The 18,588-nt window shown below is 39.5% G+C and overlaps 1 long non-coding RNA gene across 1 annotated transcript in view; it reads right to left on the bottom strand.

Moving 5' to 3' along the window:
• Positions 1-18,588, bottom strand: part of LOC110261617 — a 75,780-nt gene that overhangs the window by 1,995 nt on the left and 55,197 nt on the right. The window lies entirely within an intron of this gene.

The raw sequence follows: 18,588 nt of genomic DNA on the forward strand, positions 1-18,588 counted from the left end.
CCCTGTGACCTGAGCCACTGATTTATTAAGTCCCCTAGACCAGAGGCCAGATCTCACAGGATGTTCACTTGTGTCCTTATGTGACTAAAGAAAGATGATACATGAATAGACTCATCAGGTAGGAACACAAGTGCCTCCTTATGAGGCTGATAGTGTCCAAGATCATCCTAATTTGGAGAAAGTTTCTCATGGGAGACATTTCAGTTTTACATCAAGGCAGGTTTTGTTGGCTGTAATTTAAGGTTTGCTGGGTCAATGTAGTAAGGGCTTCTATGAGCTCTATAAGGTTCTCCAATAGAGGGAACAAAGATGGCAGCCAAAAGATCTTACCAGTGGAAAACAGATTTGCCCACCTGGCCTGGAGGAGGGGGAAGTTGGCAACTTTTGTTACTTTCAAATGGATTCTCCCCTGTGTGGAGGACAAACCCAGGTTGCAGCAACCCAAATATCCAGGTGGGGGGCACAGCCAAAGATGGTGCCACACTACCACTGTGTCCCATTAGAGCCACCCTTTAAGTACCTGGGCAGCATGAGCAGTCACGTTCCTTCAGTGTGGAAGAATAACTACACAGTTCTGGCAATATTCATACAGTATCCCTGGAATAGGTGGGTTGGTTCTGTTTAGAGAGATTCTGTGTTCCCAAACATAGAGGTTCCCAGGTGTTCAAATGTCCAAAACCCATCCCTCATCAGAGCATAGGCACACATCCATGGTTTTGAAGATGGTATTTTTACGACTCTTCCAGTCAGCAGGTTGATGGTCTGGCTATGTAGTTTGATTAACAGAAAAATAATAGTACCCATGGAAGTGGTATTACTAGTGTGTGCCACAGGCCAGGTCCTTACATCTGATTTGGTAATAATGGATGAATTAAGAGTATCAGTCCTTTCCTAACCTGTTCTTACTTCCTGTGCTACTTTAAGGCTTTCCAATCCCCTCCCTGGAGTGGTGATTCCCAGCATGGCAGTTCTGATGAGCTGCTGCCCATATAACCAGCAGTTAGATTGATTCCTTTGCTGAGCACACAGGTGGGCCCACCCTAGAAAGGGATTTATATCAGGTGCCCATCCCATGACCAGACACCACAGAATCAGCAAAAGACTAACATCAAAAAGACAGATGTTTAGTAGGAACTGGTCTGGGAAGAACTGCATTTGTTTCCTGATCCTTATATGTTAATGTGGCTAAAGCTTTGGGAACTTGGAACTAGTATGCCAACCATAGATATTGGCTGGGGGAGCAGTGCCATCTGAACTGAAAGTGAGATATGCCAGCCCAAGACCCCCAACTTCTCTTCTCTTTCCAGGTGTATATTCCATTCCAGGTATAATGCACTCCAGGTATAATCTTGAGTTAGGACAATGGGATCCCTTTGGGATTGAGTAGCTCCCCTTCCCCCAGGGGCAAGAAGTAGTAACTCACCCACCCTGGCAGAAAGTCCTATTGCAAATTCCAATAGGTAATGCCTTTCCCAAGTAGGGTGGGCCTTGGCATTTTCAGCCGCAGAGCACCTTGATCCACAGTGAAAGAGGGGGCCATGGCTGTCTTTTAGACTTTTACCATGTTGGATGTCTCAGCAGGGGTCCCCAGTCTAATATATTGGTTGATCATTCAAATACGTTCAAGTCTGGGACAGTCCTTTAGTCCAGCCTGCCAAGGTGGTTTTATGTTAATAACTCATGCTGCTCTAATATTCCATTTTTCCTTTCTACCAAACCTGATGCTTATGGGTTCTAGGGGAGATGGACCTTCAAATCATCATCACGTTCTTTTACCCAGTCTTGCACAACATGACCTTAAAATGTAACCCCTGGTCACTGTCTATGTGATGAGAGTATCCATAGGTGGTACTTAGTCTCTCTAATTCCCTGATGGAGGCAGCCTGGTTTCCACAATGACAGGAGAAAGCTTGGATTAGAGCAGGTTCAGAGTGTACACAAACTAAGGCATATTCAGAACCCTCACTCAGAAAAAGGAGGTCAAAATAATCAATCTGCCAGTCCCTCACTGGTTGAGAACTCTGGTAAATGGCCCCAGACTCCTCTGGCAGCTGTCTAGGGTAACTAGAACACTCAGGACATGCTGTTACTGCCTTAGCCAAGTCACCATATGTCAAAGGCAGCACATCAGCCCTGGCAATGACCACTGCACCTGGTGCTGTGGTGGCCACTTTTCCAACGCAGCTCCTTTGCCATTATCTCCTGAAGGCTCAGTTGCAGGGACTCAGATCTGGGCTGGGACATCAGCATCCTGATTGCCAGACAGTGGCAATGCCTCATGGCCCAGTGCTTGAAAAATCAGTGAGGACGGCCTCAGGCCCCTGAAGGTAAACATAAATGTCTTTCCACACATCCTGACCCCACAAAAGTTTATTCATGATCATCCACCCTTGGGCTTCCACTGTCCAAGCTACAGGGTCAGTCCCCTTAGACTAGCCCAGCAGTCAGTGTAAAGGGTTAATGGCCAGGGCCCAAAAGTAAGTACCAGCCAAATGCTGAGTTCAGCCCACTGGCTGCTTCAGGTCCTTCACTCCCACACAGATAGAATCACTGTGGGGCTGGACAGAGGCTGCACTCCATGCGGGTCTCAACCACACTCATCTGCACACAAACATCAGAGGGAACATCCCCCACTCCCTCTCTACAGGCTGCAGGGGCTACCCCAGGGATGGGGAGGGGGCATTTGGAGGATCTACATGCTGTACAGGGCCTGCATTTTCCTGGGTGAAATCTGAAACTGGCCACTGTACATGGAGGGAAGGAGAGACTGAAAAGGCCCATCACTCCAGATTGGTAGGTGGCAGGGTTTTTTTTGTTTTTTTTTGCTTTTTAGGGCCACACCTGAAGCATATGGAAGTTCTTAGGCTAGGGGTCAAATCAGAGCTGCAGCTGCCAGCCCACACCACAGCCACAGCAACATGGGATCCATCCAAGCCGCGTCTGTGACCTATAACACAGATCATAGCAACGCCAGATCCTTAACCCACTGAGTAAGGCCAGGGATAGAAACCACATCCTCATGGATACTCGTACTTGAAACAGTTGCTAACAGAGGAATTGTAGGTGGAAAGTACATCCCAAGGATGGGGCTGGGGAGGGTCAAGAACTGAGTAAAATGTTTTGGTCCAGCTTGTGGGTCTGCCAATGGTCACATATTCCCCTCACAGTGAGGTACTGGATACGCTGCTGAGTAGTTGTGTTGTTGGAGATCCTGACACCCAAACTCTTGTAAATATCTTCTCTTCTGGGAATAACATCAATCATGGTTATCATCATTGTTTTGCAAAGTGACAGAAACAAGAGGAGATTTGGGCATGTGTTACAAAAATATATGTATATAAATATGCATCAATGGGTCCTCTTAGTAAAAGCTTGCCTCTTTATTTAAAACACTGTGATTAAATCAAATATCAAGGGTTTTAAGAATGGACCATTGGGTATTTCTAAAAATAAAGTCCATTCTAGATGTTTTAACTGATAATTCAAACTCTTCTTTGCCTTTTTGGTAGAAGATGGCAGGCTATGTATAATTTTTTCCTAGGCTACTGAGACAAAAGCAGTTTCTCTTGATTCATGATGTTTTAATTCTATGACCTATGAGGGTACCTGAGCTATCCAGAAAACTGTTGATGTATCTGTGCATGCATGATATCTCATTGTTAATATCAAAGAGCGGTTACCCCTTTGTTGGTGGGAATGTGGTATATGCCCTGGAAACTAAGAGGATAAAGGTCACATGGTAGTTCTGCAGTAGTGTGTCATGGCCCCAGAGAAACACCAGGGTGGCTGCTTGCCCAGGAGAAGCCATGGAAGATATGCAAAACCAAACATCTCAGGTTGACTCAGTCCTGCATCATCTTACTATGAAACTTTTCACTATTACTGGAATGATGAAAGAGAAACATTTCTTCAATGTGAAAAGGTCAGTTTTCCTTCCCTTTCTCACATACATGTAAACATGAACACGATGTGAACACAATGCCTCTTTCTCTCTCTCTCACTCACCAAAGCTCTCAAAGTGAATGATATTTAGGGTAAGGAATTACTAACAGATAATTTTTGGGAATTGTTACTCATCAAGAATTGTTTATAGAAGAGATTTGAAGGTTATATGAGCATAGTTTAATACTGAGGAATTTACAAGAGGATTTTAAAAAAATTATCCTTAATGGTATAGGGCTCAGCCACCTTTATAGAAAAGTCTTATAGAAAGACAGGATAATTTTCAGTCTACTAAGAATACAGACTTTCATTACTGAATCCCTTTGAAAATTTTCACTGCCCCTCCTGTCTTTACAGGAAAAAAAAAGCAAAACAAGGAAAAATGATTTTTATGTGTTTTCCAGAATTTTAGAGTAGATTCTTCCATAACTGAGATCATTCCCTGGTGGTATTTCCATTCAGAAAAACCACAAACATTTTTATGTCTTTTTCCTTGTATGAATTTTAGTGGAAAACAGAGTCAAAATAAAAAGCTCACATGTAAGCTATTTTGAGATTGCCATGAGCTCAATTTCATGATGTTTTGAGTAAGTCCTCGAAACTTCTCTTTGAATTTGGCCTAAAAGACACTAACATTTAATTGATTATTAATAACTTCTAGGGAGAGGGGTGTAGGAAGAAATCCCTTGCCCACCAGGTACATTACAACTCACATAACATCACACAACCACACATGTCTGCCCATCCATATGTGGCTCTTGAATGAGGAGGTAAGAGGCCTGTGTTATGGAATGTGGAGGAGAAGGTAAAAGGGCTGTCTGGCTCCTGTCACACCATCCTTCCTCCTCTTTCAGGGTTTCCTGTACCACCCCCACTTCTGTCTGAGGTAGTGATTGCCTTGTGACTTTTTCATGTCCCACAGAACCATTCTATTCTCAGGATTTTCCATACTCAAACTCCTGCAATCAGCTTTCCCACTGTAGCCACAGTTGGTTTGGTGGCTAAAGACATCCATATTTTGTATCCTAAATGTGTAAAAACTCACAATCAAAACCATTTACATACTGAATGCTTACTACTAATTTTCACACATTTTCATGCTGCGTACCAAGAATTGTTTCATTTGGAAGTATAAAATACAACCTTTGGTGCCCTTCTCAGAAAGTTAACCCAAGCGCAGCAGTTAACACCTTGGTCAGATAGAACCAAGACTGCAATGGTAGCTGGTTGACACAACATCCCACATATAATAGCCATAAAAACGGGGATCCCAGCTCACACTGGCTCTCCCAGACATCTGTGGTTCTGATGGTACCGTGTAATTCTGAATATTACTTTATAGCATCTTTCACTTTCTATGAAAAATAATGAGTTAAACATGTTATAAACATTTTACATCTGGAAAGCTCCAGAATGCAAGGACTTCTTTCATGATAAGATGTTCAGAAAGTAATACCTTTCATACCATATCAAAATGTAACCAAGACAATACTCTATGTGCCAAACCATCTGGACTGTGCTCCCAGCTGAAAGTGCCCAGGTAAGCTTCACTATTGGCTGAGAAGATGGGTGTCAGTGCTTAGAACTGGGAACCCTGGGGGCCAGGGATGGTTTTTCAGCCGGCATTGAAATTGAGCTGAATGTAGAGATAAACATAGATCAGATGGATAATTCCATCACAGAGTCACAAATTAGAAACCACTGAGGGCATCATGAGCTAAAGAGGGTAGCTAATCTGCTGAAATTTGAATTTCACTAAATACTCAGAATAAAATGGAATGAAATTCACCTAGAAAGTCTAGGAGGCAAACTGGTAGAAGTTTTGTTCTCTGCTAACCTTGTACTAGAGGAAAACTGAAAAATTGTTTTATAGGTATTTTGCACCAAGATTTTCAATGTCAGAGCAATAAATTATAAGACAGTCCAGTATCTAATTCAGACTAATTTTAATTTTCAATACAAGAAAGAAGTTTATCTTTATCAGAAAATCTTGGTATTTTACAGTTGGAAAGAAGCCATGAGCTCATCCAGCCTAACTCCATTTGTCTACATCTAAGAATGCTGAGGCCAGGAATGTAAATGACTTGCTTTATATGGCAGAGAGAGAAGCGTTAGAACCAAACTTAGAATATAAGATACTACCTTTTATGTGATTCTGCTCTTAGGTCACTAGAGTCCTAATATACAACAAAAGATAACTCACTCAAAGTATAAAGGGTTTAAGGGCCCTACAGTTAATATAGACTAAGCAGACAATAGAAGTGTTATGGGCTGAATGTTTATGTCCCCAACATTCAGGTTGAAGCCATACCCCCTAATGTGACGATATTGGGAGGAGAGGCCTTTGAGAGGCGATTAAGTTTCAATGAAACCATGAGGATGGTCCTCATGATGGGATTAGTGCCTTCATAAGATAAGGAAGGGATGCTAGATGTTTCTCTCTCCTTTATCTAAGGATATAATAAAAAGACAGCCATCTGCAAGACGTTCAAGCATCCCCATCTATGGTAATTTGTTATAACAGCACAAGAAATCTAAGACAAGAAGACTAAGACAAGTGTTCCTAGAAAGCCTGTGATGGAAAGCAGCAAGGAAAGATTCCCGGCAAGCTCTACTACAAGGCCTCTTTCTCCCTCTGTCCTCCACCTTCCAGGAGGCTCCACTTTGATGGGCACTTACCTCCAGGGCTCTGCAGATGATTGGATGCCCTAAAGCACTTGTGCTTGGCATGGCAGAGTTTCCTGATGAATACTGCAAAGCCATTGAATACCAATAAATTTCTGTCCTGAGAATTAGCAAATTAAATCTCAAGGCACCATCTATTTTGGGCTACTTTCAATAGGAAAATATTTTCAAAATAACTTTCTTGACCCAAGTGCTTAAAGGTTTAAAAACTAACAAATGAAAACAAATCAACGTCCTTTTTATGTAACCTGGATTTGAAAATATTATACTTTTTAGGGAGTTCTTGTTGTGGCTCAGTAGTTAATGAATCTGACTAGCATCCATGAGGATGCAGTTTCGATCCCTGACCTTGATTCCTGGGTTAAGGATCTGGCGTTGCTGTGAGCTGTGGTGTAGCTTGCAGATGATGCTCAGATGTGATGTTGCAGTGGCTCTGGTACAGGTTGGCAGCTACAGCTCTGATTAGACCCCTAGCCTGAGAATCTCCATATGCTGCTACTGTGACCCTAAAAAAAAAAAAAAAAAAAAATTATACTTTTAAAATTATTTATGGGAAACACTTTCTCTTGACATAAAAAAATGTAAGATTTTGCCAGCTTTATGATTATAACCTGTAGTTCAATAACACTGGGGGTTAAAAAAAAAACAACAATCAAATAAAGAGCACTGAATAGATATTGGTTAAATCTTGAGCATAGCTGAAATTATTTTTAAATTGCCTTTTATTTAGCTTTCTTGATATATTTACATATCATAAATGTTTCTGGAGCAAGTACTTTGTATTAAACACTGAAGTAGGCAAAGTGAGCAATTTAAAATAAAGATAGAGAAAATAAGATTAAATAATAGATACTGTGTAATCTTCTGTAGAGAGGAACATATATATAAATGATTCTAATTCAAAGGATGCTGTCACATATGTTATATAATGGATGCAAAATAATTACTATGGAAATAGAAGCACAGGTAAGAATATTTCTAAAGAATGCTTGGTTAGGAAAAAAATAGCAAAATGTGGAGACTTTCACAATAGAAAAAAATAGAGGTGAGTCATTATATGAAAAAAAGCTATGTGCAAAAGCTCAGAAAAGATCAGATACGTTTTTGGAGAGACATGTAAAAATCTGTGTGTGCTGAATACAGAAACATAGGTAACAATGGAAAATTAAATGAGTACTTACGTATTTATCAAGTCCTTTTTCCAGGCTGAAGAATTTGGACCTTATTCCCTCTTAGTTGCTAATAGAGAATTTTGATCAGATTTCTGATTTAAATCAATTTCTTACATAAGAAAAAGGATAAATTGAGTTGTGTGGGGTTTTTTTGTTTTTTGTTATTTAAGGGCCACACCCTGTGGAGGTTCCCAGTCTAGGAGTCAAATTGGTGCTGTGACTGCCAGCCTACACCACAGCCACAGCAACACCAGATCCTTAACCCACTGAGCAAGGCCAGGGATCAAACACATATCCTCATGGTTCCTAGTTGGATTCGTTAACTACTGAGCCACAACGGGAACTCCAAGTTTTAGAAGTAGCAGTGATGGAAAATAAATTTATTCATCCATTTACTCATTTTTACAATTATTTATGGTCAACTACATACCAGGGAGTGTTCTAGACATTCCTTTTTATTCTCAATAATATTCTGGTTGCCCAATCAATTGTGTCATCACTTGACTTAAATAAAGAATGGGAAGAAATAAATTATAGAAAGCAAACATAGAAAATTTCCTTAAAGTTTTGTTGAAAAGGGAGAGTAGAGAAATAGGTAGAGAAGACTTGGGTCAAGAGAGGCCTTTTCTGGAGTTCCCGTCATGGCTCAGTGGTTAACGAATCCAACTAAGAACCATGAGATTGCAGGTTCGATCCCTGGCCTTGCTCAGTGGGTTAGGGATCTGGCATTGCTGTGGCTGTGGTATAGGCTTAGAGTCACAGCACCAATTCGACCCATAGCCTGGGAACTTCCTTATGCCGCAGGTACGGCCATAAAAAAGAGAAAAATGTAATTTACTCAAATGTTTTATGTTGATGGATATGTTCATGAAGGTAAATTTAATTAATAACATAGTAGAAATAAGATAAAAAGTTTAGGTTCTCTCTTTTGATAGAAAAATCTGGTGCACAAATGCAGAGTGAGGCTTGTTGGGGAGTATTGTTGGTCATTAGCAATAGTAGGGAGGGTGGAGGAAATTTATTTATTTTTTCATTTTTTGTTTTTTCTTTCTCAGCCACCCATGCAGCATGTGGAAGTTCCTGGGGCCAGGGATAAAATCTGAGCAGGAGCTGCAACCTATGTCACAGCTGCAGCAATGCCACAAAGTAAATATTCAGCAGAAGAAAGAAAGTTACAGAGTCTTATTTTTCAAGATATTGCCAGCCAAAAGACATAACGAAATAAGACAATATTGTAACTATAACAGAATGAAGACATTTTTATTAGTGTATTTTTAGAAAAAGGAGTAATGATACTTTTAATATATCTGGCCATGTATCTTTCCTTTGATTTCACTCCCTCCTGTCTTTTTGGAGAACTTTAATGAATATATTATAACCACATTTCTATAAATAAAATAAATAATTCAAAATATAGAAGTATATGATTATTCTAAATAAAGACACCACTGAATGTGATTTTAAAATATTTTCAATAATACATTGATAATGCTAGGAACCTTGTAAATGGAATACTAGATGTTGGTATGTAGACTTAAACATATACATAAAATTATAAAAAATTAGGTTACAAAGGTATATTTTGACAGTACTATGTATTAAACACTACATTGATATACCTATAATTATATTCAAAATATATATGTCTGTCTGTGATTTATAAACATGAGCTAATTGTTAGATCAGAAGTGACCAACCGTGATTTTTCATTATGGTAACTTCTAACAACTCTTTAAAACAGGCTTAACATTTCACAAATTCGGCCCGATTACTATTCTCTTTCCACAAAGAATTTATTTTCACATTCCACTAGAAGCCAAGCTCTCACTGACACAAATGATTGAAAAAGCTTTAATTATACCCCTCAAGCCTGAGTGGTTCTATAACCACAACTCAGGCAGAATCTATTCTTTCATCCCACAAAGACTTACTTAAGACCTCACAGAGGCCACTGAGGCTTTTGTGTAAGGAGTTGCAAGAGGTATATTTTATTTCTAAGCAAAAGTTTCTTTGGTTTAGTACGCTGCACTTTTCCCTACTGTGTCACTCCCATGCTAATAAATAACTGAAACGTAGTCACCACAGCTTTTTCCTAAGACTACCTTAAGATTCTCTGAAAAAGACATGGCCTGAAAACCTTTATGAAGTCAGTTTTTTTGGCTCCAAGAGCTGGAAGTTTAGCATTAAGAACTCCCAGCGGAGAAAGGAAGACACTTCTGTCTTTCCATTCTCACTCCCTGGAGGACCTAGATCTCATCCTTGGAACATCATCTGAGGACCTGTCTGCTAGATGGAGGACCAGCTGTTTCTCTGCAACTGTGTCCAGGATGCTGGGAGGTGCATTATTTTTCATCATTCCCTCCCCACTCCCCTTAACCAGCATAGTGTATGATTTCTTTCTTTCTTTCTTTTTTTTTTTTTTAATATCTCACCAGTACAACCAAGTGAATGTACTTTAAGTCTTTGACTATCAAGGATCAAAAGGCAAAACAGTGACAAAAAATACTTCTTTGATGTATTTTTTATATCTCTGAAGGCAAAAAAAAAAAAAAAAAAAAAAGAGAAGTTGAAATAGATTACCTACTCTTCAGTCCTAATCTCTGACAGGCAGTCTATTTCAATAAAACTCAAATATGGAGTTAAAAAAAGATGGGGTACAGAGAGCTTTAGAATGGTTTTTGGGATTTTAATCTTCCCAATGATACCCGAAGACCTAGTTAACTTACTCTCAATAGGTAGTGGTTAGCAATATTTGCTAACAGGCCTTGGAATAATAAAAAAAATCAAAGTGTAGATAAATTTTTAAGCAAATATTTTTTTAAAAATTTCAACAAATATGAAATGTTATCATTAAAATACAGTTTTAATCATGCCTTATAAAGCCGATCTATGCATTTCTATAGCTTTTCAAACCTGTGTCCAAAGAGTTTGAACTGTGGCAAAGTTAAAAAATCTCTCTTCATTTGTATTCACTGGGTCTGGTTGAAATGAATTTATTAAGTAGGTATATTTATTCAACTTTTGGTGCCTAGTTTACTTTATAGGTGAACTATGTAATTCTCAAAGCACCCAGTTTCAGAAATGAACTGAATTTCAAGTGAGCAAGTGTTAAAAGAACTCATCACTCTCTTTCCAAAATAATAAAATAAAATTTCTTTACCTTTGATCCAGAGCCAACAGGCCACTGATCTTATCAGAAGCCATCAGGGCAAAAAGCCAGAAATACATTGAAAGACAGAATCCTCAACCATCACATGCCTCAGAATCACTTTACTTCATTGTTCATAAGCAATGCTGGTGACTGAGTTTGGGGGTTTTATCTCTTTCCCTTTCCTTGATCTACTCTGGAGAGGTGTGAATAAGCTGGCAGTGGTAGCCCAAACAGAGGAGGTGCTAATTGCCAGTGAAAAAGCCATGTGTGGGCCAAGTCTAACATGAAAGGTGAAAAGATTAATTCACAAGTTAGCTAAATGTCCCTAAATAGTTAGGAATTTACTTAATTGCATAATAAACCTCAGATGTTAACACTGCAATGAAAAGAGAAAGAATTATGATAATAGCATTATTATAGTAGACTATATGGCCATTTCAAGACAGAAAAATGACAATTTAATGTCCTCCCTGATAATTTAGTAGTGTAACAACTTCACTTATTAGTATTATTATTATTATTATTGTCAGGCACTGTGCTAAAGATATTTCATATGTTAGCTCATTTGACTATCAGAATCACTCCTATATTAGGCAATCCTAATTTGATAAACCTAATTTTACAGAGGTATAAGAATTTCAAGTTAAGTAGCAGAATCAAGCTTTCAATTGGCACCAACATTAAATAGGTAAAGAAGACTTTATTGAAGGCTATTGCAATAGGGGCGAGAGTTAAAAACTGTGTCTACACTCAATCCCTTAAAACAGAAGGGCTGGAGGGTTTTTAGGAGCTGGATTTAGGAAAGTATCTTAGGCCAGTGTGTTTGCTAATTGGCTTTACCCCAAGAGAAAGTGATGCGGGAAAGATGTTACTGGTTCTTGTTCATGCAGCTGAAGAGTGAACTTTTGAGAACAGTCAGCAAGCAAGCAAAGTCTTTATTACAGGAAAGCAAATAGCTCCCAGGGCTACGGGAGGGGAGAGAAGGGCCCCACCCTATTTTCCTATAGGGTTTTTTTATCCTTTAAAGATGGGGGCGGGTACCAACGTGGGGTCCAGAAAGATGTGGTTTTTCTCTCATTGGCCTTTCCTGATTACCTATATCAGTCCTTGTCCAATAGGGGCTTTAGGGGTGGAAATGTCCCATAAGTTTTATGATTTCTTTGCCTTTCTCTTCCCTCAGACCAGGCACCATTCCTTTTCTATCAGTTGAGGAGTGGGTTAGAGATTAAGGTCCTCTTGGGCATAGGTATACCTTCCTGTGGAGATGTTACTCCCTGGAACCTTAAGCCACAAATGTTAATCAATAGCCATATCAAAAAATCCATCACAGCCCATGCGTCTACGCTTACTACCTGAGTTAGTATTCTGCCTCAAAAGTAAATGTCTTTGTGATAAGAGGTAGTTTTACAATTTGGAGCCCTCTGAAGTTAGGTTTCCCTCCCAGCCTCACTGAGACTGGTGGGGGGTTGGGCACCACCTTCCTCCACAATCTAATTTCAAAGGCTTGGCTCCCAGGTCCTTGAGAAAGACATTTGCGGGCTGTAAAACTGGCAAGAGGCTTTTGAAAAAGATTTACATCTCAAAGGGGCAGAGGAAGATTTACAATTACAAACTTTCTAAAGTAAGTGTTTTAAGATAAAGGAGGTCAGAAGTCTAGAGTCTGGAAGAAAACTGAAGTTTAGTCCAGCTGCAGGGAATGGCAGGCCACCTTAGTCAGTGTTCTAAGGCCACTTTAGTCAGTGTATTTCAGACTTCAGAGCAGGGGAAAAATGCAACCAGCAAGGAAAAAAATATTTTTAAACTCCCTATTTATCCTTTGCTTTGGTGAGTATCAGCTTCCCCATATCTAAAATGAAGTTCCTCTAGATCTGTAGATTGCAAATCACACCTCTTGAGACCCCAGGCTGGGAATTTAAGAAGCCAGGAGATGCCAAAGTTGGGTGGGAAGCTGGATGACATGCAGGTAAATCTACAGGGCCCTAGCCTTGCTTCAAGGAGAGCAGATATGTTTATCAGTTTTACGAAATGGACTTCTGCCTTAAGGTCTGTGCAGTAAAGCTGATCTGCTGACACTGGGCTGTGGTGAAGCATTTATTGCAGGGCGCCCAGCAAGGAGTCCAGGGCAGGTAGTGCTGAAAATGCTTAAACTCCTTGAAGGCTTTCAGGGAAAGATGTCTTTTTGTTTGGGTGTTTTTTTTGGTCTTTTTGCCTTTTCTAGGGCTGCTTCCCTCGGCATATGGAGGTTCCCAGGTTAGGGGTATAATTGGGGCTGTAGCCGCTGGCCTATGCCAGAGCCACAGCAATGCGGGATCCAAGCTGCGTCGGCAACCTACACCACAGCTCACGGCAATACAGGATTCTTAACCAACTGAGCAAGTCTAGGGATTGAATCTGTAACCTCATGGTTCCTAGTCAGATTCGTTAACCATTATGCCACGACGGGAGATCTGAAAGGTTTTTAAAGACAAGGTGAGGGAGGCAGGTTGTGGGGTGTGTGATCAGCTCATGGACATTCTTCTGATTAGCTGGTGGTGAGGTAATCCAGAGTCAACATCATCAACCTTCATCATACCAAGCTATCTGCATGTTTGTGGGCAGCAACAGTTAAATTCTTCCACATAGTGGAAGTTTCAGTGTCTGTAAAATAGCTCAAAAGACATGACTCAAAATATCATCTATAGTCCTTAAGGAGGAACTAAAGGTCCTTGACTTTGTTTAATGGCTAAACATTATTAATGGTTATTTTTTAATGGCATATTATTAATATTATTAATGGCTATATTATTAGTGGCTATTTTATCTTGTTTTCCTTTCTTTCTGCATTTTCTCACTTCTCTGAATAGATGTATTCTCAGACTAAATTTTCTCTACAGACAAAAGGCAGGTGGATGACATGGTAGGGCAGGGGCTGGTGTGGAGGTGGTGGTGATTCTTCTCCTGAGAAGGCATCATAGGGTCCCGCTTGGTTACAATAATACCAGACAAGATAATGTTCATAGGCCTTTTTTTCTTTCTTTCTTTTTTTTTTTTTTTTTTGCTTTTTAGGGCCGCACCCGAGGCATATGGAGATTCCCAGGCTAGCGGTCTAATTAGAGATGTAGCCTGCAGGACTACGCCACACCCACAGCAACACTGGAGCCGAGCCATATCTGCAAACTACACCAAAGCTCAAGGCAATACTGATCCTTAACCCACTGAGCGAGGCCAGGGATCAATCCTGCAACCTCATGGTTCCTTTGTTAACCCCTGCACATGACGAGAACTCCCTCATATGCCTTATATGTGTAACCCATTATGCTTCTCTAAACTACTACAGATTTCAGAACATCCAAAGATCAAAAAGATCAAAGGACTAATAAGAACAATTAGCATTTTCTTCTTAATAGAAACTGCTCCGTATGAATATATGGTTATTATTTTAGTTACCAATAGCACATGAAGTCATGATCCATTTCCAATTGTATATGTAATATGAAAGCACTAATTACTGAATAGCTAGCCAATCACCCAGCACCCCCACACACCAACGCACATGCCCCTTACACCGGGGTATGTCAACCATTGACCCCCAAATAAGGCATAAATTCACAGGAAATGCCTTTTGTCTACATGGTGTTTTAAATGCATTTTTTTATATAATACATTAAATGCAACATAACATTCTGCATAGTGGCAGCAGCTGATGAGTGCTATAAAAACATGGTTTTGCCAGAGTCTAATAGGCTAAAACTCTGATTTGTAAAACATGAAGGTGGTATAGTTCATGAAGTCTTCAAATTTAATTCACTTATATTCCAAAATTTAACTTGTTGTGGCTTTTCTGTAATGTATAATACCCCCTAAAATAACTCACTTTGTTGATTAAGCATCTCCTTTTCCTTTGAACATTTCTCAAAATATGGAGTTCCAGTAGTGCCACAATGGGTTAAGAATCTGACTGCAGCAGCTTAGAGCTTGCAGAGGCATGGTTTCAATCCCCAGCCAGGTGCAGTGTGTTAAAGGATCCAGAGCTGAGATGAAGGTTGCAGCAGCAGTTCAGATTCAGTCCCTAGCTTGGGTGTTTCCATATGCCACAGTTTCAGCCATTAAAAAAAAAAAAAAAAATTATTTTTGGGAATAATATAATAATAATAATAATAATTCCCAATAATAATATTTTGGGGAACATACACTGTGGTGAGTATACTAAGTATTTTTTCATAGGCTTCTGGAATATCCTAATTTTTTTGTCTCCTAATTGTCAGATTTGATTCAGAAAAATTTAATCATAAAAAACAGGGTCATAATTGGTTAAAGCTCTAGAGAAGGCCACCAATGCCTATATGTGAATCTGTTGTACTCAGAACACATTTCCTAAGGAAGTGAAAGAAATTCCAATGATTTTGACTCTTGTGGTCTGAGGCAAGCACTTCAGCATGTGGAAAATTAAAAGACTAGGGTTACAGAAGAAGGACCAATTCAAGGTAGGAGTTTGTAAAAGTGTAGTGATACTAAGAATGAGATCTTGACCTTGACCGCTTCCTGGTTACCCTCTTCATTCTCTGTCTCTACTTGTGGGGATGTCTGTCAAATGTACCTTTCCTGGCCCACAACTACTATTTTAAAATAAACATACTCTCTCAACTACCCCATTATGGAAGAGAATAATTTTATGTCTTTAACTAACTTGTAGCTATTTGTTACTAAAAACCTTGCCAAGACAAGGAAACAACCTCAGTGTCCATCAACATATAGATGGATTAAGAAGATGTGGTACATATATACAAATGGAGAGGGAGAATAAATTTCAGCAAGGAAATGATTTACATTATTTATAAGAAGATGATAATGAAGTTTTTATAAATTAATTTTATGCTGGTTAACTTAGTGTTGGGGAGGGGAAAAAAAAATCTTCTGATTTACACCATTCAATGATTTCCATGCTGTAAACATTCCCACTCTGGATGATTTTGTCAATGTGATGTCACTGAATGCAGAATTGGGAAGGAATGATCTACAAGCTCAAACTAATACTCAACTTGTTTTAGAGATAAGTAAAAGACAGAAATCCACGTATACTTATCTTTTCCAATGCAATTCAGGACAATATTCCTTCAAGAAAAAAAAGCAATTAGTACACGGGCATTTAATCTCTGGACTTTAATCACTCCCTTAGAATTTGCTAACAGAGTTTATGTTCAAGATAAGATACATTTTTATGTTGTTGGTATTTTATTACAACAATGTACTTAATACTCTGATGATATTGGCAATATGGTTGCATATGGTTTGGAAAAAAAATACTGAATGAAATTTCTGCCTGAAGGTAGTTCAGCCTGAGAGTAAATGTGCATTTTGTGTACTAATGTACTCCCCTGACCCATTTCAGAGCCTTTGAGAGTGAAATCTCATCATCAACCCATTAGTTTAGGAAGATTGGTTTTGATGGATCTGCCTCAGGAAAGACAGAAGCAGGACTGTTTTGACCCACCACCAATTTCCTTTCATGAGAGACAAAGTCATCCTCTGAAAGATGCTGAATCAGTAGTTAAACCCAATGGTTTAAGGCTAATACCAGGCACCACTGAGGAACATGTTTTCTCAGTGGGATCGTTCCCCCTCGTTTCGGGGTCTTCAAGCTGAGATACCACCTCAGCACTACCCGTTAGAATCACAACTTTGTTCTCCTGTGGGTGACCTCACTTCTTGCCTCAGAAGAGGCTGAGATTTATCTGATGAGAGTGCTTGGCTCAGCCCCTCCTCCTGGGCTGCAGAGACAGTGTACTCAGCTCTGAGGTGGCCAGGTAAGTGTCCCAGAGTTGGAACTGCCCTCTGCACCAGCCTCCAGGCTGGAGGCCTCTTAGATTCAGGGAGACTGAGCAAGCTCTTTCAGTTGCTCTCTGAAGCCCCTCTCTTCCAGCATGGCTTTTTTTTTTTTTTTTTTTTTTTTTTTGGACTTGCAAAGCTGATCCCCATCCTATGACTATCTATCAGTGATTCTGAATTGCAGTTGGTAAAGAAAGAGCTATAATTGATACTTTAACATCCAAATTGTCAACTTTTTCACTTCCCTTGTCCCATAAGATTATCTCCATTAATCACTTTTGTTTCAGTGGATTTTGAGGAGAAAGCAAAGATAATAGCCTGGGTTCAGTCTTTAATGTTTAACCAGCTAATCTTGTCACAGAATTTAAATACTTATAGAACAAACACATTAAACAAAATTAGAGTAAGTGTTCATGAATCAAAGCTGGTTAACTTGTATCTGTATATTGCCTGTACTTTTAAAAAGTACTCTACGAATTGCACGGCTCAAATTGCTGGTGCAAAAAAAAGACTTCGTGGTAATCCATTTAGGCCTTCCCACTGAAGATTCCTTTTCCTAGACAGGAGCCAGGAAGACAGGACTTTTACTCAACAGCTATAGGTGATTTTTCTGTAACATCTGTTTTTATAGGGGGAAAGAAGAGACCATTAAACAAAATAATAAAAAAAAATAGGAGGGAATATTTTCATAATGTGTACACATATCAAATCATTACATTATATACTTTAAATAGTTTACAATTTTATTTGTCAATTATATCTCAATAAAGCTGAAAAAAAATAAAGGAAACAAGATGTGGCCTGGAAATGAAAGATGAAATGGCAAAGGCAAAGGAAGAATTTCATGAGAATTCATCACAACACAATCAAAGGTCCAGCACTGGAGAAATAGCTTGGCAAACTGACATTTCTCTCCAACCTTCCTGTCCCCTTGTCCCATGTCCTCAATATCAACCTGTGTCTGAATCACAAGAGAGATTGTTAACACACTGCTGGCTAAAGCTCCTGATTTACTGGATGTTGTCTGAGAATGTGAATTTCTAAGAAGCTTCCAGATGATACACGTGTGCTGGTTAGGGGTGCACACTCTCAGAAAAGTAGCTCTAACACTACAACCCAGATTCTAGTTTTTATCTGTCCAAAGACATGAGAATTAGGAACATATGGCTTTAGAAGAGGGAGAGATGAGGAGAAAGACATTTCAGTTAGCAACGGCTGGGCCATCAAGCTGGTATGCTCTCTCTCCATTCACACATTCATTAAACATATTTCAAACACTGTGCCACAAAACTAGCAACAAGCATGGATTCAGAGTCATTATTTATTTGCTTAAAAAATCTGTATTTTTTCAGAGTGTTTTCATACACCTTAACTCATCTAAATTTCCAAGAATACTGCAAGGTTAAGAAAGAAGTTATAATTATTCTCATTTTACAAATTAAAAAATAAAGAAAACTAAAGATAAATTAGTCTGTGGTTTTCTAAGTTCAGAGTTCCAGAGTTGGAACCATTACCTAAGCTTGATCACTGTGAATTTAGTGCTCTTTTTACTACATCCCTGTGGCTTTTTTTTTTTGGGGGGGGTGCTTTTTAGGTCCATACTCATGGCATATGGAGGTTCCCAGGCTAGGAGACAAATTGTAGCTGTAGCCACTGACCTATGTCACAGCCATAGCAATGCAGGATCCAAGCCACGTCTGCGACCACAGCTCGCAGAAATGGCTGGATCCTTAACCCACTGAGCAAGGCCAGGCATCAAACCTGCATCCTCATGGATGCTAGTCAGATTTGTTGACCACTGAGCCATGATGGGAGCTCCCCCCTGTAGCTTTT

This window comes from Sus scrofa, chromosome 1 (genome assembly GCF_000003025.6).
Source record: "Sus scrofa isolate TJ Tabasco breed Duroc chromosome 1, Sscrofa11.1, whole genome shotgun sequence".
Taxonomy (NCBI): domain Eukaryota; kingdom Metazoa; phylum Chordata; class Mammalia; order Artiodactyla; family Suidae; genus Sus; species Sus scrofa.